The sequence below is a fragment of the Elephas maximus genome, chromosome 15 (genome assembly GCF_024166365.1).
Source record: "Elephas maximus indicus isolate mEleMax1 chromosome 15, mEleMax1 primary haplotype, whole genome shotgun sequence".
Classification (NCBI taxonomy): Eukaryota; Metazoa; Chordata; class Mammalia; order Proboscidea; family Elephantidae; genus Elephas; species Elephas maximus.
In genome coordinates, this window is record NC_064833.1 from 55,388,988 (window position 1) to 55,415,355 (window position 26,368).

Below are 26,368 nucleotides of genomic sequence, written 5' to 3' on the forward strand. Positions count from 1 at the left end.
ATTCTTCTTCATATAGTCTAGCTTCTCAGATTATTTGCTCAGCCTACAGACTAAGTATGGTAAAAGGATACAGCCCTGACGCATACCTTTCCTGACTTTAAACCATGCTGTATTCCCTTGTTCTGTTCAAACGACTGCCTCTTGGGCTATGTACAGGTTCCTCAGGAGCACAATTAAGTATTCAGGAATTCCCATTCTTCGCAATGTTATCCATAATTTGTTATGATCCACACAGTCGAATGCCTTTGCACAGTCAATAAAACACAGGTAAACATCTTTCCAGTGTTCTGTGCTTTCAGCCAGAATTCATCTGACATCAGCAACAATATCCCTTGTTCCATGCCCTCTTCTAAGTCCAGCTTGAATTGCTGACAGTTCCTTGTTGATGTACTGCTGCAACTGCTTTTAAATGATCTTCAGCAAAATTTTACTTGCGTGTGATATTAATGATACTGTTCGATAATTTCTGCACTCTGTTGGATCACCTTTCTTTGGAATGGGTACAAATAAGGATCTCTTCCAGTTGGTTGGCCAGGTAGCTGTCTTTCAAATTTCCTGGCATAGTCGTGTGAGCACCTCCAGCACTGTACCCGTTGTTGAAACATCTCAATTGGTATTCTGTCATTTCCTGGAGCCTTGTTTTTCACCAATGTCTTCAGCACAGCTTGGACCTCTTCCTTTAGTACCATCAGTTTTTAATCATATGCTACCTCCTGGAATGGTTGAACGTCTACCAATTCTTTAGATTCTCTTTGTCCTACCAATTTTAACCATTTCCAAACTATGCCTTCCTCTCAAAATTACTCTATAACCAAACAATTCTAAAACTATCTCGGTTATATACTGAATCCAAATTTCTTTCCCTTCCTCAAATCAAGAAACATTTCCATTCTTATTGTGGGTCCCTTACTGTGGTGGTCAAAAGCCTATTGAACTTAACCTTATGCCTCCCCCAAATTATCAGAGCATACACCCTTTCAACTATGGCCAATTAACTTCCTGTAATTTACTTCCTCGTTGCTCTTCATGTAAAATTCACTCTATTCAGAGAAACTGAAATCCAAAAGCTAGTTAAACAAACTCGATTTTCTTTTTCATTCTAATTAATTCTAACCAAGTTAGTTCTTGACTCTTGGGTCCTTTAAATTTCATCTACTTCCTTACCTTCTAAATAGCCTTGTATCCACATTGTACAGAGACCTTTTCTACTCAGGACACAAAACATGATTAGAAGTAACCTAACTTCCTTTTCTTATCAGGGTTCTTGCCCCAATTTTATAAGAAATAGTTACAACTACCTACCCAAAGCAAAGCTAACCACCTACCCTTTCAGATAAAATACATTTCATATAACTTTAAGCCAGGAAAATTCACATGGTTTTCTTGTCTATCTGGAATGCAAATTCCTTCAAGAAAAAAGCGATAAATAATTTAAAAAAGACTTTGGACAGAAAACTAGAGACTAAGCCAGCAGTAACTATAACACACCAAGTATTGGCCAGTTCAGAAGATCAAATATCAAGGACATTTCTACTCTGAGCTAACAGAAGTGCATGTCTTGCTCTCTTCCAAGTCAGAGGATAGCAATATTTCTTAATTATATTTACTGCAAACTTAATGTAAAGCTCTAAAAATCTGGCAACGTCAAAAGTTAAAATAAAACCAAACCCACAGTGACCCTATAAGGTCAGAGTAGAACTGCCTCCACAGGTTTTCAAGGAGCAGCTGGTGGATTAGAACTGCTGTACTTTTGGTTAGCAGCCAAACTCTTAGCCACCGCGCCACCAGGGCTCCCCCCAAGTCAAATCCTGTTCAACAAATAAACTTCCTCTTATAGAAGACTTTCAAGATCTAGCTGATAGTCCAATTATTTCACATAAGAAATCACTAATGAACAATTGAAAATAGGAAAGTATCATTTGTCTAGCTTGAATTTGAATTTCTGCTCCCAAAGTTACTAAGAGGCAGTGTAACAGTGGTTAAGAGCAAATTCTGCAGTCAGGATGTCTGGGTTCAAATCCCAGTTCACCACTTAACTATGTTCAGCTTCTCTCAAGCTCCTTTACCTCATCGTGCCTTAGTTTTTACATCTATAAAGTGTGGATGACAATAGTACCTACCTCATACTGTAGTTATGAGAATTAAATGAGTTAATATTGACAAAGCACTGAGAAAACAGCTTTGCACACAATAAATGCTTAATAAATAAATCAACAAGGCTTTGGGTAAGATACCTTCAAAATGAGATTCACATTATGCCAGAACTTTGTGAATTAGGTCACACAGTGGTTAAGAGCTACAGCTGCTAACCAAAAAAGGTTGGCAGTTCGGCAGTTTGAATCCACAGGCTGCTTCTTGGAAACCTTACGGGGCAGCTCTACTTCGTCCTATAGGGTCACACTGAATTGTAATCGACTGGATGGCAATTTTTTTTTTTTTATATATAAATGCTAAATTATTAAGAACATAACATAGGTGAAAAACAGTAATACTAAATATGAGAGACAACAAGAAACTCACTGCCATTTTTATACAGAAAAATATAAGAAGCCTTGGTGGTACAATGTTTAAGCACTCAGCTGCTAACGGAAAGGTTGATGGTTCAAACCCACCCACAGGCTCCCTGGGAGAAAAGACCTGGCAATCTATTCTCGTAAAGATTATAGCCCAGGAAACCCTATGGAGCAGTTTTACTCAGTCATCTAAGGTTGTTTTAAGTCAGAATTGACTTGACAGCACACAACAAATAGTCATGTGTCTTAGTTATCTAGTGCTGCTGTAAAAGAAATACCAGAAGTGGATGGCTTTAACAAACCTAAGTTTATTCTCTCATAGTCTAGTAGGCTAGATGTCTGAGTTCAGGGTGCCAGCTCCACAGGAAGGCTTTCTCTGTCGGCTCTGGAAGAAGGTCCTAGTCATCAATCTTCCCTTGGTCTAGGAGCTTCTCTGCATAGGGACCCTAGGTCCAAAGGACATGCTTTGCTCCTGGCACTACTTTCTTGGTGGTATGAGGTCCCCCTAATCTCTTTGATCGCTTCTCTTTTATATCTCAAGAGATTGACTTAAAACACTACCTAATCTTGTAGACTGAGTCCCGCCTCATTAACATAACTGCCTCTAATCCTGCCTCATTAACACAGAGGCAGGATTTATAACACATAGGAAAATCACATCAGATGACAAAATGGTGGACAATCACACAGTAGTGGGAATCATGGCCTAGCCAAGTTGACACAAATTTCTGGGGGATACAATTCAATCCATAGCATTCTAGCCTTTGACCCCCCAAAATTCATGTCCTTGCCATATATAATTTCTCTTTATCTATGAAATCTAGAATACAAGTTCTCGGCTTCCAATGGTGGAACAGCCACAAGCTAGACATTTCCATTACAAATGGGAGAAACTGGAGGGAAAGAAGTGATGCCAGGAACTACGCAAGTCAGCAGAACGTTACATGAGATTTCAAGGCTTGAAAACCCTCTGTTCTCTGAGCCTTACCACGGGTATCTGCCCTGCTGGACCATGTGTTCCAAAGCTCTGTAGCTCTACCAAAGCTCTGCAGCTCCACCAATAAGTGCCTGGAGGCACTCCACTCTGCCAGTAAACTTCAACCAGAAGGCAGTCAGCTCTCTTGCTCCATGGGTTGGCAAGCCTAGCTCTATGGTAAGTGCTCGGAGGCACCTCACACCGCCAGGAAGCCTCCTGCCAAAGGCACTCAAATCTCTCGCTCCATGGGTCAGCTCCAGCACTGTCTAGCACTAGTCTCCTAGTTGGGCTGCTACCATTTCTCGTTGCTGCTCCTTGCCGTCTGCCAGGCCCTAGTGTTTGTTAACAGCTCTCTTCACTTCTTTCTGAGCTCTCACCAGAATTAACTGTCTTTGATGTCCATAATTCCAACAACAGTCTCTTCAAGGTAATCTAAACCCACTAAATCTAGGCTTTTATTATTAGGCACTTTATAACTCTTCCAGCCTCTATCCATTTACAGTTTCAAAACTGCTTCCACATTTTAGGTATCTGTTAGAGCAGCACCCTACACTCAGTACCAAATTCTGTCTTAGTTATCTAGTGCTGCTAAAACAGAAGTACCACAAGCGGACAGCTTTAACAAAAAGAAATTTATTCTCTCACAGTCTAGGAGGCTAGGAGTCCGAATCCAGGGTGCCAGCTCCTGGAAAGTCTTTCTCTTTGTGTGGGCTCTGGAGGACAGTCCTTGTCATCAATCTTCCCTGGTCGAGGAGATTCTCAGCACAGGGACCCCAGGTCCAAAGGACACACTATTCTCCTGGCTCTTGTTTCTTGGTGGTATGAGGTCCCCATGTCTTTCTGATTGCTTCTCTCTTTTGTATCTCAAAAGAGACTGACTTAAGACACAACTTTATCTTGTAGATTGAGTTCTGCCTCATTAACATAACTGCCTCTAATCTTACCTCAATAACATTACAGAGGTAGGATTTAAGAGTAGGAAACTCACATCAGATGACAAAATGGCAGACAATCATACAATACTGGGAACCATGGACTAGCCAAGTTGACATGCATTTTTGAGGGGGATACAATTTAATCATAACATCCTGCTACATACTTTTGATTTTATCAGTTAATTCTTCTGAATACTGAGGTTACCCTTTTAAAGCTAAACAAATTTTATATTTTTTTATTTTAAAAAACTTCTAGTAAAATATACTACTCACAAACCTGTCCTAGTATTAAGTCTTTGAAAATGAAGTGTCCCCTCCTACTTTTAAATGATCCAGTACCTACATCATTTTCAACTCCTAAGGTATTTTCCTCCTCATTTATACCCAAAATAAAACCAAAACCAAACCAAACCCAGTGCCATCGACTTGATTCCGGCTCATAGTGGCCCTGTAGGACAGAGTAGAACTGCCCTGTAGAGTTTCCAAGGAGCGCCTGGCAGATTTGAACTGCCGACCCTTTGGTTAGCAGCCGTAGCACTTAACCACTACGCCACCAGGGTTTCCACCCAAAATAAGAGTAACAAAAAAAAAAAAAAGAGGAAAAAATCCCTAAACCAACTAACTTAAAAGAATAGTCGACCCTCTATCTCACCTTCTACTCATTCCTCTAGGGGTCCCTGGGTGGTGCAACCAGTTCAGTGCTAGCCTACTAGCCAAAAGGTTGGAGGTTTGAACCTATCCAGAGGCACTTCAGAAGACAGGCCTGGTGATCTGCTTCCAAAACGCCACATAGCCTTGAAAACCCTCAGGAGCATTTCTACTGTGCACATATAGGGTCACCATGTGCTGGAATCGACTCAACTAACAACAACTCATTCCTTTATCCTCGTAATTTGGTTGCTGCTTTTGCAACTCTACTGAAACATGCTCTGCCCCCTGGCCAAAGAGTGCCCACTTCATCCCCTGGTATAGTGTAGTGGTTCAATGGTAGAATTCTCACCTTCCGTATGAGATGCCTGGATTGGATTCCAGCCCAATGCATCTCATGTGCAGCCATCACCCATCTGTCAGTGGAGGCTTGTGTATTGCTATGATGCTACAAGGTTTCAGTGGAGCTTCCAGGCTAAGACAGACTAGGAAGAAAGGTCTGGCACTCTACGTCAAAAGCCCTATAAATCACAATGGTCTGATCCACAACAGGTCACAGGGATGGCACAGTACCACATTTGGTTCTATTGTGTATAGGGTTGTCAAGAGTCAGGGCTGACTGGAAGTTGGCTAACAACATACCCCTTTTTCTCCTGGAACTCTCTGTACCATCAAATAATGGTTAGATCACTCAATAAATATTTACTGGGCTTCCCTTTTGTTTTTCCTACAAAATTCTGATCCAAACTTCTAAGTGAATCTTTGCAGTAGAAGAGAACCAATTTACCATGCAGCAAGAAAAAGCTAATCAATAATCAAACTAGTTACTAGGCATTTCTTTTAACAAGTTTTCTGAATTAAGTCATTTAGCATACATGTACTAAGCATGTTTCCAGATAATATGTTAAACACTAAAAAAAATGCTCTTTGCCCTCAAAGAGTTTATAATTTAGTAGTGAAAACAGACAAGTAAATCACCAGTTTTAAGTTCACTGACAAGGGTAAGAGTATAGAAAGCAATTGGATTTGGCGGTGAGAGGCATGAGGTGTCAGGAAAGAATTCTGACAGTCGAGCTGAGTTGTGGAGGATTCCTACTTAGGAGGTGCAGAGATAAAAGGAAAGAAGTGCTTTCAAGATATTCTGTGTTCAGAGAAGGGAGATGATCAATACAGGCAGAAAATATAAAAGTAGTCGTGCTCGGGGAAGGATGTGGGGAGAGTGAAATGCGAGAGGAGACCACCAAGGTAGGAAGACTGTACCATGAAAAGTACTAAGAAAGCCATAGAGAGCTACTGAATGTTCAGCAAAGAACATTTTTATTTTAGAAAAATCACTCTGGCAGTATTGCAAGGGTAGCCGGAAAGCGGGGTGGGCAAAAAATGGTCTGAAACTGGGGAGGAAGAGGAGGGAGGAGAATCTATAATAATTGTATTAATCAGATGCAGGGATAAAATAAAGGGAGAAATTCAACATGACTCCCAGATTTTGTCTGGGTCAATTAGGGTGATGGTGCCAGTTAGCAAGACAGGAAAATCATAAAAAGAAGCACAGTGTAAAAGAAAAATAATGAATTTTAAATGTGTTGTTTGATGCCTAAGAGACATACAAGTGGCACCATCCAGTAAGCGGTTATCCAGTTGCTTGGCATCCCTCAAATAATCACCTCTCACCATCTCCACCAAAACCACCATCATCTCCAGCACCATCATCTGTCATTCGAACTACAGGAGCAGTTTCAGAAATGGTCTCCCCGCCTCTACTCTTTATCTCCCACCCCCTACATCCATCCTCTATCTAGCAGTCCCACCTGGGAGACCCTGGGTGGCGCATGAAAGGCTGGCGGTTTGAACCCACCCAGAGGTGTCTCAGGAGACAGGCCTGGTGATTGAAAAGTCACAGCCCTGAAAACCTTACAGAGCAGTTTTACTCTGTACACACGGAGGGCATCATGAGTTGGAACTGACTCAACAGCAACCAACAACAACATCTCGCAGTCAGAGTGATCTTTCAATAACAGGACGCATCACAATTCTACTTCACAATCCAATGTTCTCTCATTTTAACTAAAATAACACCAAACACACACATGGCCTTACGTGATCTGCACCCCCTCCTCTCTTCCCTTCTGTCCCCTCCTGTCCCTGCTGAGCAGTGTTTCACCTTCACTGGCAATCTTACCATGCCTCAGTCTGATTACCTTATGTTATCATGGGGACTTTGCAGGCACTTCTCCATTATTCTCAGTCTTTAGGGCTCAGCTCAAATGTGATCTCTTCAGAAATAATCCCCGATCAGCCTAAGTAAAGCAAGACCTTCATTCCTCCATCTCTACCACCTCACACTACTTCATCTTACCAAGCAATTTGTAATGATTTATGACCATATATTTTGCCCTCTCGCTTCTGTCCCCATCTCCCCCTCCCCCAGGTAAGATCCTTGAGGACAGGGACTCTATCTTATTTACCATTCTGTTCTCAGAACACAGACTAGGGCCTGGCAGAAGGAAGGCCCCCAATAAACAATTACTGATTGATTGGGACAGAGCTCAGTAAAGAGATGTATGCTGGACGTAAAGGTATACAGGACATCCCATAAGTGAAGTTCAAGAGTAAACTGGAGGCCAACTCTGCTGCGGCAAGCACTCTGCTGATACACTGTACATGAAATCACCCAGGCAGGCCTACTGCATACAATTAGCAGAAGGACAAAAGGGACTCTGGGGCACACCAACATTGGAGGGGTGAACAGCTGACAAAAACTATGCACAGGGAGGAGGAAAGTCAGAAGAAAATTCTAAGAATTTCAAGAAGAAAACACTAGTCGACCCCACTTAAATGCCCTAGTAAGGTCAGTTTAAGAGAGAGAGAGAGAGAGATCGATGTTCACTGGACAATATGGAAGTTATAAAGTCCTCAGCAAGGGTAATTTTAATGGAGTGGTAGGACCAGAAGCCACTGGCTTAAGAAGTATATGAACAGCCAGAAACCTCTTTCCGGATGTTTGACTGTAAAGAAAAAGGAAGATATAGGCTTAAAGGGAAGTGTTCACGGGTGTATTTTTGAAGATGGAAGAGACTTGAACATGTTCACAGGCAGGAAGAAATTGAAATCACAGAAGAGACAAAGCAAGATCTCTGAGAAGGCAGAAATGGTTGAGATCTAAAACAGAGGTATAGACAAAAACAGCTCTTCTGCTAAAGTTAGAGAGAGAAAAAGATGGGTGTGAATGCAGATATATCTGAAAGTGTATGGAAAGGAAGTTTAGGAGGTTTTACCTAATGCCTCCAATTTCCTCAGTGAAGTGGGAGACACTCTTTGAGACACCGGGAATACAATGGTCAATAAAAATAGAATTTCCTGTTTTAAGGGGGATGTGGCTGGGTAAGGATTTTGAGCAAGAAATAGTTTCGAATGACTACTGAAGGAAATGGAGACAGAAACATGGGCCCAGATAAGCCGTGGCATCAATCCCCACAGATGTATGGATTTTTCCCAGCCCATTTTAACAGTCCATGTTTAGAAGCAATGATATCGATGTTCAGAGCTATTAAGGGCATAGGCTCTAAAAGAGAAAAGGGCACACTCCAGCTACTATGAAACTACTTCCAGTCACTCAAACGCATTAGGTATATACACTCTCTCCCACTTCCATTAAATAAAATTCAGCTAGAGAAAAACTAAGATGATTGGATTCTCTAGAAAAGCTCTTTATCCAAAGCTCACTCTTCACACATACTTGTAATCCATTCCCAGTCTTCTCCAACCTGGTTGTGTATCAGAATCACCTGGAGACTATGCTGGGGGCTGTAGGTATTGCTCACTCACAGATCTGGGTACCAATGGTTTGCTACATGTTATTCTCACCTTTCACGTATCTAAATTCTACTCATTCTTCAAGAGTCAATTCAATTGTCGTTATCTCTAATTTTAGACTAGTTGCTAAGAATCTTCATAGCACTGTAATTGTTTATTTCTCTATCTTCCTCCATTATACTGTAAATTTCCTTATTATTACTCATTTCTGTGATTGCAGGTGCTAGCTCAGTGTCTGGCCCTTACTAAATACTCAGTAAGTGTATGCTGAGAAGATTCACAATTTAAAAATGTACTATAAAGATTTGAAACTTTAAATTAAAATATTATAAAGAAAATTCTATACAGGTGGGGTTATAAACCACCTATGCCCTCTTTCAGTTTTGACCTAGTTCTGAGCTCTAAGTGCAATTCTATGTCCACCTCACCGATACAATTCATCTCCGAAGGCCAAAATAAATGTTCAATACAAAAGTAAATGCTAGTTTGACTTATTAATCAAAATACTCAAAGGGGGCAAAAGTATATAAACCAGAGAAATGTTCATTAAATCTGTCTACTTCCCAGTATCCAAGGAATATGCTAGTAACTTAGTAGTATGCTAACCCCAAATTGTACATCAATCAGGCTCTGAAAGTTTGAGGAAAAGATGGCTGCTCAGAACACAGAACAAATTTCCCTACAGAAACAATGCTATAATAACCTACTGGATTACCTTCACAATATAAGGAAACCTCCTGTTCCACAGAGATGTTTCAAGGCTTCCACAAAAGCTTCTTTATGTGCATATACAATGCTCCTGGTAAATCAAAGGAAAATTTCAATGTAAACTGAATGATGAGGCCGAAAACGGGTACCAAAACCACTTTACATGCTGTCTGGCACACAGTAAATAAATAGTAAGTTATAGCTATTTTTATCCAGAATCCCTGATTTTAAACTTTGGTGTTCATCAAAACAGCTTCACTTTTCTCATAAACTCTAAGAGGCCGGGAAAAATCCTCACCACCGTGCGCACTGCACTTAGCTGGAAGCCTGGCGCCACAACAGAAAACAGTCGCTGCCCAGGTGATTGCGACTCATGGTGACGCCACGTGTGTGTCAGAGCAGAACTGTGCGCAACAGGATTTTCAATGACTGGTTTTTCAGAAGTAAATCGCCAGACCCTTCTTCCGCAGCACCTTAGGGTGGACTTGAACTGTCAACCTTCTAATTAGTAGCCAAGTACACTAATTGTTTACACCACCCAGGGACTCCGCGTAACAAACAGGAGGTGCTTGATACACATTTACTAATGAAGGCTATTTACTGCCAACTGAATCTTAAAAACAACTAAGTAAGCTTAGGCTCTGAAACCTTGCCTTAGTTTTTAGGTGTTCTTCCAAATGAACCACCATACTCCTATAATGCTTGTTTTTTTTTTTTTTTCCCTTTAAAATTATCATCAAAATGAAAAAGTATAAAAATGCATGCAAAAATATTCCTCCAAGTCTCCAGTTTAGAAAGCACTGTTCTAGATCACAAACAGTTCCATTAAATACCTGAGTGAGACAAGACATCTAAAGTTCTCTTCGCTTTAGTTATTTTATTAAATGAGATGGACCACAGAACACATCCATAAATTACTTAGCTCAGAATTACTTAACTGAAAGGCTTCATATTTCATGAAAACAGGAAACAATAGCAAGTAATCATCCAGAATAATTTGCTACCTCAACTCCAACTACTTTCATTTTTACACCATTATTTTCCTCAAACATACCTTTTTACAAAGTTGCAATCCTAATGTACAAATCATTTCGTATTTTTGCCTTCCTGTTCCATTTACAGTAAAAACTGACAATTGCAAACCTGACACAGCCCTTGGCCAACATCAGAGAACAATTTAATTTACGCTTAAAAAAAAAACAAAACTGAACCCGTTGCCATTGAGTCGATTCCAACTCATGACGACCCTATAATTTACACTAGCGTAGTGAAAATATAACTTTGACGACAATATTCTAGAAGGCCACAAGATGGTGATGTTGCTCCATAAAATGAATCTTTTATTTTAAAAATTAAATTTCTTATGCCAACTTCTTTCCAAAACATTAAGTTTTCCTCAACTGTAAGACGAAGATATCAAAATAGGTTTATACTTTGTTTACTAGAAAACATTAATGAGAAAGAATACCTTCATCAAATTTAACAACAACTATTCTAATTTTTAAGCTAAACAGCTATGATCCTTACAAACAAAACAAACAAAAACAAGACTTAGGCACCATTACTCTGTTTTTTATCACACTGACCTTTCCTTCTCTCCCTGCTGTATTACACCAAAATTTCAAAACCAAAACCAATCCAGCTGCCATCAAGTCAATTCCGACTAATAGCGACCCCACAGGACAGAGTAAAACTGCCACACAGGGTTTCCAAGGAGCGCCTGGTGGATTCGAACTGCCAACCTTTTGGTTAGCAGCCGCAGCTCCTAACTGCTACGCCACCAGGTCATAAAAAAACCTGAAGCATAAGTTTACTTATCATATACTGACTAACTGTATTTTTCATGTTCTTAATTTAAGATGATTCCTATGTTTCTTTTAAAAGAACTGATACCAAAATTTATTTAAGTCAACAAAACTATGCCAAAATGTTACCAGACATGAGAACGAATTACTTTCTTTTCTTTCTAATCTCTCAATTTCTTTAGAAATGGAATACCATGCTTACAATGGGAAAATACCCAAACTTTTAAAACAAAAAATGTATGTGTTTGGTCATTTTCTCCATGCCTTAGTGAATGCAGTTAGAAAACAGATTTCCCATCTCTGTGCTATATAACGTCAATTAAAAAAACATAATTCAAATAACAATATGCATCTTAAAACCTGGGTCCCAAATTTACAGAATCAACTTAAGATGATTTCATAGTCATGTATTTATATGAATACTTACATCAATATAAAAAGGGCTGTGTGTAAATAAATATTCATTAGGCAGAAGGGTAAGGTGATAGAGCGTAAGCATCCGGGCAGGACCTCCTGCACTTTCGTGGGATATCCAAGCAATGCCAGATGCAGGAGAGTCTTAAACCTGGAATCTGAACCAAGTCTCTGACTCTAAAACAGTAAGAATAACAGTGACCATAACATGTTTGGTAGAGGGTAAGTGAAAACGAGAGAAACACTCAATGAGACAGACTGACACAACAACCACAACAATGAGCTTAAAAATATCAAAGATCATGAAAATGGCGCAGGACTGGCCATTGTTTCATTCCGTTATATATATGGTCACCATGAGTCAGGGCCAACCTGGTATCAACTAACAACATTATGTGTTTGTCACTTAGTAAAAAAATTAACTCTGATTTTATCGGTTACCCTTCAGAGTCACCATTATTATTCCTATTAACAGATGAAGAAAATTAGGTTCCAGGAATTTAATTAAATTGACTAGGGCCACAAAACTAGTAAAAAGCATATTTGAACCCAAATCTCTGGGGCTCAAAGCCAATGTTTTTTCGGTTTTTTTTACTACACCTGAGCTGCAAAAGCAGAATATAAAACAAGATATGCTGAGCTAAACCCATACCTTAAAATGAGAGTTTGCGAAATCAATCCGACATCACAATTCTCTTTTTAAAGCTAGCTTAAGTAACTTCACAGCCAAGCAGTTTTGTGGAACTTTTAAGCTAGTCATTGACAATGCTTGTCCTCGACAATGCTTGTCTTCAAAGTTGAGCAAGAAAAAACAATTTTAAAAAGATGAACATGTAAATGCGTAAGAACATTAACAATGGGGACCACGTTTAACAAATCATTTCCATGTGTTCTGGGAAAAAAACATTCAGGAGCAACATAACATTCTTACTTTCTGAAGATCATATTTCATGTAATTATATGATTTATAATCCCATATTTTCAAATGACACAAACATTTTCATAGTTACTTTCTTGATTCAAAGTGAGTTACTGTAATAGTATACTTAAGCAACTCAGTGACACAAAACTCCTGTCAGGCCTGCTGACGATGCTAGTGCTGTTCTATATGGCACTGGTCACTAGAATACCTTGATTCAAAGTTATGTTCACCCAAAACATTTTCTGATTGTTTCTAACTACCGTGAGGATTCTAACTTACCAACATTTAAAGTAGCCATGAAGATTTGCTAGCTCTTTAATTCCAAAGTGCCAATTTCTAGTTTGAGGAGGGTGTATGGGGTAATGTAATACAGAGAACAGTTTTAGAGTCAGGCTTATGCCCACGCTTCAAATCTACTATTTCTGTGTATTTAACCTGAGGCTCAGTTTTCTATCTATAAAATGACTGAACATACTGTACAGCAGTTTTGTGGGGCGGGGGGGGCGGAAAAGGGTTAACATTAAATCTAGGAAACTAGCACTGTTTCTAGAATCTGGACTATAGATGGTGCCCAGTAAGTGGTCGATTCCTAACCCTCCCTCACACAAAAAAACCCACTTGCAGCCACACTCCCTGTTACTCCGAGACACAGAAACGACAGTATCGTTCCACCAAACTTCCACAGCAAAACAGAGGGCAAGTGCATTTGTGTCACATGGCCATGGTGCAAAATGGTACACAGCAACCCCCCTGCAGCAAGGATCTGATGAAAATGACATTTAAGCACTCGATATATAGTACTGCTAAAATTTTTGTTATAAATACACACTTTCAAGCTATTATTTTAAAGCTATTCAAACAGCAGGCACAATGTTAATTTACTATTTACGTATATTCTTACTAAAGAATTTTAGAGGATGTTGCAAAGTAGAAACTTGTCAGCTATTCCTCACTCTTAGAGGAATATATAAAAACCCAAGTTCACAGCAACACTTCCTAAAATGAGAGAATCAATTAAATGGCTAAAAATCTATTTCTAGGATAATGTGATCCTTCTCAAATTTAAAATACAGGGACACAACCTTTTATCCACAAATCCCAAAATCCAAAAAGTTATGAACACTCAGTTGCTTTGTAATTCATTTGGCAGCAAAAACTGAACTGACCTGAACTTACGTGGCAGCAAAATCTGACCCGATGTATGGCTATTTACTTATTAATATTAAACATTTTTCTAAAGAAATTACAGGGCACTGCCCTAGACTTCACCGGGGTTTTATGCAGCACAGTATATGTAGTAATTATCTTCCTAAAATTAAAAAAAATTTTTTTTAATTCTGAAACTCCCATGATGTCAATGACAACATGTGAGTTTCAGAATTAAATGTAAGAATAATTACTGAATACAAAAAAAAAAAAAAAAAAACACCAAAACCCATTGCCGTCAAGTCAATTCCCATTCATAGCAACCCTACAAGATAGAGTAGAACTAACTGCCCCACAAGGTTTCCAAGGAGCAGCTAGTGGGTTCGAACTGCCAACTTTCTGGCTAGCAGCTAAGCTCTTAACTACTGTGTGACCAGGACTCCGCCGAATACTAAATGCCAGGTTTAATCCACACAATAAATCTATGAATTAAATATTATTTCCACTTTTAATATGACGAAACTGAGGCTTAAATTAAAGGTTACTTGATCAGTGTTACTCAGCCAATAAGTGAGTATCAGAACTGAAATCCAGGTTTGTCATACTTAAAGGCAACCAACTCTTAAAAGGCAAACTAAACCGCAAAGTTTTAAAACAAGTTATAATTACCAAAACATTTAACCCAGAAAAATGAAATTTCTGAGTACATCATATACTTTCCATTTTGGGTATTCACATATAAACAGCAACACCATGTTTCACAGCTTAAAAAGAGATGTTTATTGTTGCCCCCCACCCCTGGCCAAGAGTGGGCTCACAAAGACCGTGAAAACACATACACACACAAAATCTCTAACAGAAATAACTAATCCTTTTTATTCAAATATAGAAAGAATCATAGGTTTGACTTTTTTTAAAACCACAAAAAATACTAACACAGTAACCTATGCTTATCGCAACCATGTTTTTAGGTTTTTCTAGAGGTAGCCCTAATTTAAAAATATCTGCTATCTCAATGACAGATATGATTAGGTTTTTGGATCCTGTTGGCCACAGGACCAAAGAGGTTTTTAGTGACAAAGGCACAGGCTGTCATCATTATCGCCCTAAGCAAAAGTTAGAGAAAACAAGCTTGAAGTTTTTTTAGGTTGCTTTTAAATCTTTTTGCATGGCTTTATTCCAAGTCAAGGCCCTTAAGCTAAGCAATGGTTATTCTCCCACGAGACATTTGAGTCCCCCTGTCAATCTACTTTCTACCAAAAAAACTAAAGTTCCAAATTAGACAGAGTCTAATCAAAATCCTTATTTCTGAGAGGTTCATCTTAGCTAATACACAACCAGATTATCTGATAATCATAATGCCTAACAACTCTTTCAGCAGGGATTTTTTTAAAAAAAGAAATGTTTTCACCGAAAACAATATTTTTTCTTTTGTAAAAGCATGGAGAAATTTTTTTCAACAAGAAAGCCTAATGGATGCCTCTTTCGGGGTCACTTCTCTCATTTACTTCTCACTGAAATCACCTGTATCAGGTTTCTATAGTTTATTTGGGTCAAGTCCTTGGCAATTACCTTAAGCCTCCCTAGACATCTGGAAGGTTCAGCTGTTAAGCTCTTTGTAGTAGGTAACTTGATGAACACTGTAGCTAAAAAACGGTCTCAAGTAGAGAACACTAGAACCCCAAATTACTGATTCAGTTTCTACCAACAGCTCTCGAAGAAAATCATCTGAGGTATCTGTTAAGAATGAAGATTCTGGAGCTCCACTCTCAAGGATCCCAAAACCATAGGTCTACAAAGGTACTCGAGAACCTACATGTTTAACAAATATCCCAGATGACTATGACTTTGACAAACATGGGTCTATACTGTATTTCATCTAATGATGGTTGTTAACCATTTCTCATTCCCAGGTTGCACAGCCAAACCATCATCAGCTGATGTACTGCCAGCCATGTTCAGTCAGTATCTTTCCCAGATTCATCGTTCACCTTTTAACAGCTTGTTTATTAAGTTGAGAGATGAGATTTGATATGCAGGTCTGCAGTGCCAAAACTAAGCTACAGTTGTTTTTGAGAAATGAGTGGCCCAGAGCAAAGCGGGCTACTTGTTTGAATTTTCAACTTAATAATAGTGAATTAAGAACAATAAAAACAACTTAAGGGCTGTTATGTTTCAGGCACCACGATTTCTCTTTTATAAACATTATTTCAATCGATCCTTAAAAAAACCCAGGGAAGAAGATATTCTTTACATTTTACAAAAGAGGAGACTGAAGCAGCACTGACTGACTTTAAAGCTAAGGCTCTTAGTTCATGTGCCAGAATGATTTTGTTCTTAAACTTTAAGAGTGGGGTGATCTAATTTTGTTAGAACATCATAATTTAAACAGAGCTAGTTCATTTAGTTAATTCTCCTCCCCATCCCACACAAAGAAAGAGTAGTACATTTTGGCAAGTTGGGGCCAATACATGGCCACAGTATACTACTTCAAGTCAAGACTCAACAGTTTCCTTCCACCCATCCTGTTTAATCATAATGATGGGTATATTACTCAGCTATCAAAAGAACTGGTTTTTCTTAGTTAAGTAAAAGGGGCTATCATGCCTACAGTTCTGTTAATGCTAGTATATTTTAAAACTACTCAAGTAATTTAGGGCAGGGAGGACAGCCATCAACAACTACTTTAACATAATTCTATCCGTCCCCTTCTTTGCACCCTAGCCTTTCCTATTTCTAGAAATCATGTTACTTGATACATTTAATCACCAAACTCCTCCCCACAACAGTCGATATACACTTACTCCTCACTTACCAACTATCTTGTTATCTGACATTCTCCATTTATGACATTAGTAAAAATGCTGCTATCCAACTGTTTTGTGCATTAACGACATACATTTGGCAGCAATGAATGCTGAGGTGCAATTCGATAGAACACTGTAGTCATCCTACATTTCCGCACAATGCTGATTTTTACATAACAACCTGGTCTTTGGAACCTCACCAAGTCGGTAAGTGAGCAGTGGGTACACTACTTCCAGAAATTTGCAAGGATCTGTTTTTGAGTGTACAGGTAATGCTTCAAAAATGCTCCAAAACTATACATTAATAATCTAAATTCTTTAAGTGAAATGAAATGGTTCATGTATTACACTCAGACGCTATAATGTAATAAAAACTGAACACTTATTTTCTTTACTCTATAGTTAGCCATGGCATTATTTGGTAGATAACTTGAAGTTAAAAAAAAGAAAAAGAAAAGAAAAAGACACTGCTGAGGCTAAAATCAAGTGGGGAAAACCCAGCTAGCAATCAATGAACCTACCTATTCTTGGAAATAGTGGCCATTTACCTACTTCTTACATTTCCGTAAAGAGAGAATTCCATTCCAGTCTCCAGAGAGCACTCCCTTTGCTTTGTCTAATCCAATTCAGGAAACCAGGTAAATCACTGCTTCCGAGGGGCCTGGGCACTTGGATTCTGCCCTGCCCTCAAGTAAAGCTAAGTCAATCCTGCCCCTTTACGGCAGCACCTGGATCAAAGCCCAGAGGCCCCAGTTCTGTTCTCCTTTTCTACCCAAGGATGGTGGCATCTATTTCAAACATTTTCATAGTAAATCGAGTGTGCTATCATTTGCACTTCAGACTCAGCTTTCACTCTGCAAGGCCCAAACCCAAAGTCTAGATTTGGGGAAAGTTAATAGGCAGCTTAAGCCTTACCTTCCAAAACAATTTTCCAGAAGCCCTACATTTTGCTGTAATATGGTTGATGTTATACTTGAATATTTGTAGTAATCTGTCACATTTCTGGTCCCAAATTAATTTCACCTCCCAGGACTCACACCCTCCTGCAGTTCCGGCCCTGGACTCTGGGCTAGACCTGTGACTTGCTTTAACCAACAGTACGTGGCAGAAATGACACCGTGATGATTCCAAGCCTAGGCCTGAATATGCTGCTCCTGCTTTTGAACTCTCGCCAGCCCCTAGCCACCACGTAAGGCTGGCAACTCTGCTGGAAAGGCCACTTAGGAAGAGGAAGAGGCCCTAAGACTACATGGGAAGAAAGGAAGATGAGAGGAAGAAAGAAAAGGCTAAGGGGAGAAGGAAGAAGGCTGGGAGGGAGGGAGGAAGGGAAGACTAGCTGTCAGCTGATTCACGTGACCACCAACAAAATCAGCAGAACTGTCCAACTGAGCCCAGCCATGGACAGCAAAACTGTCAGCAAATAAAATGGCTGTTGTTTTAAGTCACTTGGTTTTAGGGTTGTTTGTTACACAGCAATGGATAACCAAAACAATGCTCATCTGGTAACCTGAGTTTGTGCATAATCTGTCCAAAACTAAGACAAAAAGAAGGGCATAGTTATTTATACTCCCTAACTTCTATACAACCTCAGAAGATAGAATTAAAAATCTATGCCCCTTCCACCCCAAAACTATGGCCCTCAGACGTACTGTTAATGCAGAAATGAAACTATTCCTGAAGCCTACCTTCAAAGATTAGACAGGACTATAAAACAAAAAATAATACACATGAGGAATGTGCTTCTTAGCTCAATTAGATACACGAGACCAAATGGGTGGCTCCTGTCTGGAGGCAGGATGAGAAGGCAGGAACGGTCAGGAGCTGGTGGAATGGACACAGGGAACCCAGGTAGGAAGGGGGAGTGTGCTGTCACCTTGTGGGGATTGCAACTAATGTCACAAATCAGTGTATGTATAAACTTTTGTATGAGAAATTAATTAGAACTGTAAACTTTCATCTAAAGCACACACACACGAAAAATAATAAAACTATGCCCTTTTGTGTTTTTTTTTTTATGTTAGTGATTCTACTAAACTCCAAGTTCCAAGAGGACAGGCCTCATGTTTGTCATTGCAACACTGTATCCTGAGTACCTAACACAATGTCTGGCAGGTAGTATGTTTCGTGAATGAATAACAAGTTTAACAAATGTCAACACTAAATAAAACAAATGCTAGTCTTCCTTATAACTTAGAAACTGCCCAACATGTGCTTTTACATAATATATTCCTTAAAAAGTTGCTCAAACATGTAAATTTGAAATATGTACTAAGAAGAGCTTCTTAATAGTAATCTCTCTTAAATGGTAAACCTTTTTATGTAATGGTAAAAATTATGAAATATTATGATAGTTACTTTCAGAGATCAGATCCTGATTTATATGCTTCATAAATACAAAATTTCATATGTAGATGCGGTATAGTGAATCACTTAATATGGCCCTTCTAAGCCACAGTCTCTGCAACTCCCACACAATGATTGGGTGGGGCCATGCAACTAAAGTACACGGAACCCTAATGAAGTGTGGTGGGTGGTGGTGTGTGGGAACCCTAATGAGGTGTGGTGGGTGGTGGTGTGTGGGAACCCTAATGAGGTGTGGTGGGTGGTGGTGTGTGTAAGCTTGCTAGGCCATGATTCCCAGTATTGTGTGGCTGTCCTCCATTTTGTGATCTGATGTAATTATCCTAATTCTCCACCTCCTGTGTATTATAAATCCTAACCCCTGTATATTAACTGGGCAGGATTAGCATAGGGTGTATCTTGAGTCATGGCCTTGCAGGAAGGTGTGGCTCAAACCCCACCCTTACTCAAGTTCTGCCCTTCCCTGGGGTGTGGCCTCCATGCAATGTATATATGTGGACCTTCCAGAAGGACTCTTTGCATTTGGATCCGGCACGCAGCTTGTCACTGTCTGACTTCTGTTCTTGGGACTTGAGCCAGTGGCCAGCCCTCGACCTGCCACTTCTGGAATTCACCAAATTCCACAGCCTTGTGGGCCAGCAGCCTACTGTCTGACCTGATTCAACAGCTTCCACGGCTCTGTGGGCCAGTAATCTGTCATCTGGCTTGCCAACTTGGGTTCATTGGTACCTGCAGCCACATGAGTCAGGAGAAGCCTATGCCTGGCCAATGGATTTGGGACTTGCTATCCTCCACAATCACGTGACCCATTTCCTTGATATGGTTCATGAGTTCTGTGAGACACTGCAACAAATTATGGAACCTAAAGATGGGTGGGAGAGTACTGGGAGGTGAGGGATAGTTGATGTTAGAGATGATGGAGTAGAACAGAATTTGGAAAAGTTGGATATTTGGGACCTCTTTAATCTCTGCCTCATCGGAACAAGCTTTGTGCCGATCCTTATAAAAGAAATTATTCATTTAGTAGACTTTGATAAAAGGTAAGTAAACTGCATCAATAAAAGCAGTAGAATTAAAATGGACAGATTTTCAAAGAGAAATTAGTATCTGCATTTCACCTATGTACTTATCTAGACGAGAAATCGACTTTTGCTTTCCCTTGTTAGAACGATAAATGTCAAAATTACCTACCAACAACCACTACAACGAGGTTACCATTTTAACACAAAGGAGAAAAAATTACAAATTCAGCTCTACACAGTACAACTGTCTAACACAGATTCAAACAGGTAAATTTAAATTTCTTTACATATAACCCTCAATTAAGTTTCCCTTGTAAATGATGAGTCAGTAGTTTAGTGGAAAAAGAACACCAAGCTAGGAATAAAAATACTTGGGTTTTCGTTCTAGTTCTGCCACTTACTAACCACGTACCTTGGAGATTTAATTTTTTAACTTGTTTGAGCCTTAGTGTGCTCATCTAAAAAGCAACTGACCTACCTACTGCTTAGTTATCATGAGAATCAAATGATAAAATATATACAACATTGTAAAAAAAATGCAAAATGCTATACTAAGGTACAATATTTTTCTTAACGCCAGCAAAAAAGTAAAATTCATCCATATATGTGCTTTTTCTTGGACATTTTTCCTCCATTAAGTATTAGTAACTACTTCCTTGGATACTACCACAAAGAGGAATTTACTGGTTTTTCTGCTGCTTGTTACAAATATGTCATATTTTTATAGAAAGAGTAAAAAAGACAACAATCTTTCTATTAATTAAGGAATCAAAGTTTCTAGGGCTACAGAAGACATCGAATAATAATTTGGTCTGGTTCCCTACTAAAATCAGTAACCAGCAGCCATACAGTAGATTCTGACTCATGGTGACCCTATGTGCTTCATAGTAGAACTGTGCTCCATAGGGTTTTCATGGCTGTGACCTTTTGGAAGCAGATCACCAAGCCTTCCAAGGTGCCTCTGGAGAGGTTTGAACCTCCAACCCTTCGGTTAGTAGCCATGCACTTAACTGCTGTGTCACCTAGGGACTCCTTGGTTCCCTACTACCAGGGAGAAAATGTTATAGGTGCATAAAAATCAACTGTTTACTAATCAAATTATGCTTTAACCATGCTAGGAAGACTTAGCTACTTAATCCTGTGGGAGTGGGAAGGGTGTGGGGGCGGGAGGGCATTTAATAAGGGTACAGATGCTCTTACCGAAAACCTAAGATCCAAGAATCACAAAAATGTTAAAAACTAGAAGAAACCTCCCAGATTCAACCATATCCAACCGATGGTCAATCAGTCGCATTCTCTTCATACAAGAAAGAAAATCATCATTGTCAAGTGACTCGTGATGCCACTTTGCCCACTTGGTAATTGAAATACTTAAGGTAGATCATTTAGCTTCTTGGGCTAGTTTGTTCTGTAATATAAAAGAAGTAAGTGAGTCAAAATTCTATGTAAACTGTAAACCCCATCACAAGTGTGAGGAGATAAGTCTCTAAGCAATCCTCTCTGCTGTAGAGGTTCTTGCCAGGATGGGGGAAGCTGAGTTCTACCATTGTAAAAAGATTCCAGGTTAATTCTGAGAGCTGACCTCCACCCAAACCTGTCCAATGGGTTCCATGGATGAGCTTCACTAGGTTCACGGACTCCTCTGAAATTATATCCACAAAGTGCAGGTACAAATAGGGATATTCCAGTCCAGCAGATTTCTTTAGTTTCACAAAAGGTCAGTTATTCCAAAAAGGTCAGTAAACTACTGACATAAAATAACAAACATATGCTGCTTAAAAAAAGGTAAAAGCTTACATGGATATGCTCAAAATGATACCACCACTCTCCCAACTAACCTGGGTCAGAATCTTAGTTTAACATTTTACTTTCTTCATTTTTTTTCTCATCATCAAGTTCTGTCTGTTCTACACCCTTCCTCCTTTCCATTCCCATTACTGGCAAAGTGCAAAACTTTTGCTAGCTATGACCACAGCAATCGAGAGGTCTTTCTACCTCCAGGCTCTCCCTAGTCCAATTCACACTGCGGCCAGATTAGTACCACTAAAACAGAGCTTTAATCATTTCACACCCAACTTAAACATCACCTGTGAAACCTTAACCACCTACTAAATTCAAGGTCACATTAAAAACAACCCATAAGCTAGCCCAAATTTTTACTTCAAGCTTTATCACCCTCTATTCCTGTACAAAAGGTCCCTGGCTAGCATAAATGGCTAAGCATTTGACTACTAGCCAAAAGGTTGGCGGTCATGCAGTAGATGCTTAATAATTGTGCAAGAAAGTAAAAGAAATTCCAGCCAGCATGGGGTAAAGAGCAAAGATTATGATCTCTTTGAAGGTAAAAACCTTATCTGTGACATCCTCTATCATGCCAGAGGAGCCCTGGTGGTATGGTGGTTAAGTACTCATCTGCTAAGCAAAAGCTCTGCGGTTTGAACCCACCAAGCCACTGTGTGGGACAAAGACGTGCCAGTCGGCTTCCCTAAAGATTTACAGCCTTGGACACCTACTCTGCCCTCCAGGGTCACTATGAGTCGGAATTTATAGGATGGCAATGGGTTTGCTTTTGGTTATCATGCTAGGCTTCCAAAAAATGTAACTAGCTACTGCTTTTCAAAACTGTGGGGTCATAGGTCTTATAGGCAGTTATGCATTTTAAGGGAAGAACTATCTGAAAATGTTAATAAACTACGTCCCAAAGAATTTTGTGTAGCTCTCAACACTTAGCTATTAAGTTTTTAGTTTAAAAAATATTAACTATTTATAAAAAAATGAGCATTTCCAGTCACTGCTAGGTTACTACTTTATGGCTAAAGACAAATCACATGAATGAATTCTTTTTTAAAAGGTGCAATACATGGTGCACCTTGCTTGTATAATACACGTAGGGCCTTAGTGAGTGGTAAAGTGGGTTTATACATAAGTGAACTCTTGCAGACAACTGTAAACCAGGTATTCAAGGCAAAAACACAAAAGGAATAAAAAAAGATAACTTTGGACATTTTCTTGTCCACAACTATTACCAACAGCATTTTCAAGCAGACACTCAAATCTTTTTGCACACTGACCTACACAAAAAAGGTTAGACTTCTCAAAGAGAAGCAGAAACCCAATCAAGCCATTGGAAAAATATTCTATCCAGAAGTAAAAACTGCAAAATAATACTTATTTTCTTTGACAATGAAGGCGTCATATTATTACTGGAGCAAAGGAAGCTCAACTCCAAATCGATGGAGTAAAGAAAGCACTGTTCACACACTGCTAATTTAAAGGTTGTAAAAGCAATGGGCAAACTACAAAATAAAAAGATAAGAATGAAAGGAGAGGGTCCAAATCACAGATAAGGACTGTAAAAACTGCAAGGTCACTGGGACCTGCCAGGTCACAAAGGTGGAGGTGGGGGTTGTGTTGGGGGGAGGTGCAGAGCCAGTGAAGAACCGGAGTCTTAAGAACATGTCAGAAAAAGACGTTCTAAGGTTGGAGTCCTGGTTTTGAAACGGCTGAATTGCGGTGAAAGTCAGCGCACGGGCAAAAGTCCACATATTTGTGTTCAGAGGGGAGGTGTTAAGGAAAGGAAGAGAAGGTAGAAAGAAGGTGAAGTGGAGCCTGAGAACTGCGGCTGCAGGGTCACGGAAACACCTCGCTCCGCTCCAATATCAGCCAGCACAGGCCTCTGCCTCTGCCCCTACAACTCGGGGCAAGACCCGTGACCCCACCCCAGCAAACTCCCGGTCCCCGGGCTGGAGAAGGCGGCCAGGACGGCGCGGACCGGCACCCGACCGCCTTTCGAGATTCCCGCCCGGGCACTGGCCGCTCCGGGCTCCGGGACCGCAGCTAAGGCTCGGGGCCCGCAGCCGCGCCGCCCGCCCCCCGCCTCGCGGCGTCCTTACCCGGCGCGAAGCCGTCGGCTCCCGGCGGCCACGGCAGCGGCGCCTCCTCCTGCGGCGGGCGCCCTCACCCCTCCGCGCCCAAGATCGCCATCTCGCAGTAGACGCGGCGGCGACAGCCACCCAGGCGTCGGCCCTGGCAGCCCAGGCCGCCTGCAGCCTCTCGGAACCCGCACGCCGCTCTCGCCGACACCCGACCCTCCCCCCACCCCACCCCGGCCACGCGCCACCCCCAGGCGACCCCACACCTCCCTCCTCGGGAGCGCGCCGCGTGCCCGCGTCACCGGCGCCGCGCTCCGAGCGCGCGCCTCCCCGCCGGCCCCGGCACCGCGCGCTGCGCCGCGGCCACCCAAAGCCTCCAACTCCGGACCCGGAATCCGGCTTCTCGCGAGCATGCGCAGCGAGGGCGCCCCGATGATGCCTTTAGAAAACTCCGCTCCTCCGGGTCTTCGGAGCGGTCTAGTGGGAGGGCCTGCCAGAGGGAGAAGGGGGTGGGGCCTGAACCTGTGGAAGGGGCGGTGCCGTCGCCGAGATTTGGGAAGAGGTTTCCCCAAACTGGCGGCGGGTACTGCTGACTTGACTTTACTGTGCTTAGCATAACGGGGTGCGTGACCTCAAGTAAGTTCCTCGGGGGCACTGGTGTTCTTGTCTTGAATGCTTTACGGCAAAATAGGCTATTAATAAATACTCCTCGCTGAATGTTTGACACAAAACCCGTTTCAAGAGTAAATTGCTTTTAACAGATAAGTCATAGCAGAAGACCTCCAGTCCATTTTATTAGTTCTGTAATCAAAACATTACTCCCTCACCCCCACATCAGCCCAGCGTTAAAGCCAATACTTATGGAGCAAGTACGTGTGTTGGCACAATTAATCCACACAGCAATCCTATAAGGCAGACTCTGTTATCCAGCGGGGGGTGCAAATGGCCAATGCCAAAAGGTTAGTGGTTCCAGTCCACCCAGAGGCACCTCAGAAGAAACGCCTGGAGATATACTTCCAAAAAATCAGCCATCGAAAACCCTATGGAGTATAATTTCTACTCGGACACACATGTGGTTACCATGAGTCTGGGTCTACTCAACAGCAACTTTTTGTTGTCGTTATATGCACTATACAAACGAGTCAGCTGGTTTACAGGAGTGTTGTTGGCACTTGGAAGCAGATCCTCCAACCCCAGTCGAGCTTTCAGAAGAAAGTCACCCTTCAAATAGAAGTCAGTGGTGACCACATTTCTGATCAGATTACCTGGCCTTCTACTTCAGAAAGATAACAAAGGCCATCAGGCATGGAATTCTACAATTTTTGCCCAATCGCCTCACCCGACCTCCACAAATTACCTACATCCACACCCACGCTTACTTGTTTTCCTTCAGTCTCAGAGATTTGGGGCCCCTGCTCCTCTCCAAAGCCAACTTCTCCACTGGTCCCCTCCCTCCTGTGACCAGTCTTTAACCTCACCCTCTCTATTGGCTACAGCTCCTCAGTATAATCACGTTTCAGACTCCTCTGTCTTAAATTCTTTCTTGACCTTAAAACACCCTCCAGTTCTCTCCCTTCTTCCCTCATAACTAATCTTTTCAAAAGAGTTACATACAAACCCTGGTGGCATAGTGGTTAAGAGCTACGACTGCTAACCAAGAGGTCTGCAGTTTGAATCCACCAGGCACTCCTTGGAAACTCTTTGGAGTAGTTCTGTGTCCTATGGGTTTGTAATGAGTCAGAATTGACTCACGGCGATGGGTTTGATTTCTTTGGTTACGTACCAAGAACTGACACTCCATGAATATTTGTAGGATTCAATAAATATCTCTTCATGAAGGCATGCATGCACACTCCCCCTTGGTTGCATTAATTCCTGCCCTCTGACTTCTCACCGTATCCACAATGACCTCTCTAAGATAGACCTCTGAGCTTACCACTCCATTGCTTTAAATCTTCCATGGGCTTTTTCAGAACTTTTAAGGCAAAGATCAACATGACAGTCAAGAGTTCTTTATTGCCCACAAGCTCTGTTCCTCCTGTTCTGACAAACATTTTCCAGTTCCTGGAGTGTGCACACCCATCATCCCCCTGCTTTAACACATAATGTTTGGTCTGACCTTGTCCTCATCTTTTTCCTCTCCAGTCCCTTGAAACAGGTGCTTACAAGAACTCTCTTAGAAATTCCATAAAAATACCCAGTAGTGGTCTCCATCTTGAGAATGTATACAGGCCTCCTTCTGTTTGCCTGCTCCCTTGTGTCTCGCTTAAAGATTCCCCGATTACACACCGCTCCGTACAGCTCAGTTCCGTGTAGAAATATTAACCCTGGCCCCTATGTTGACACCCAATATTAAACCAGACTTTTATTAGCAAATGTTTGTGTGGCTTCAAATAACACTATTATAAATAAATATGTTTTTGTAA

At 40.9% G+C, this 26,368-nt stretch overlaps 1 protein-coding gene across 9 annotated transcripts in view; it reads right to left on the reverse strand.

The window, feature by feature from the left end:
* WWP1 (WW domain containing E3 ubiquitin protein ligase 1) overlaps window positions 1–24,166 on the reverse strand; it is a 119,754-nt gene extending 95,588 nt beyond the window's left edge. For 3 of the 9 annotated variants that reach the window (XM_049854441.1, XM_049854442.1, XM_049854435.1), the window contains exon 1: window positions 23,964–24,166. The gene's annotated coding sequence lies outside the window, so the exon portion shown is untranslated. The other 6 variants (XM_049854440.1, XM_049854436.1, XM_049854437.1 and 3 more) reach the window with 5 other exon arrangements.
* Between the last annotated feature and the right edge of the window lie 2,202 nt (window positions 24,167–26,368).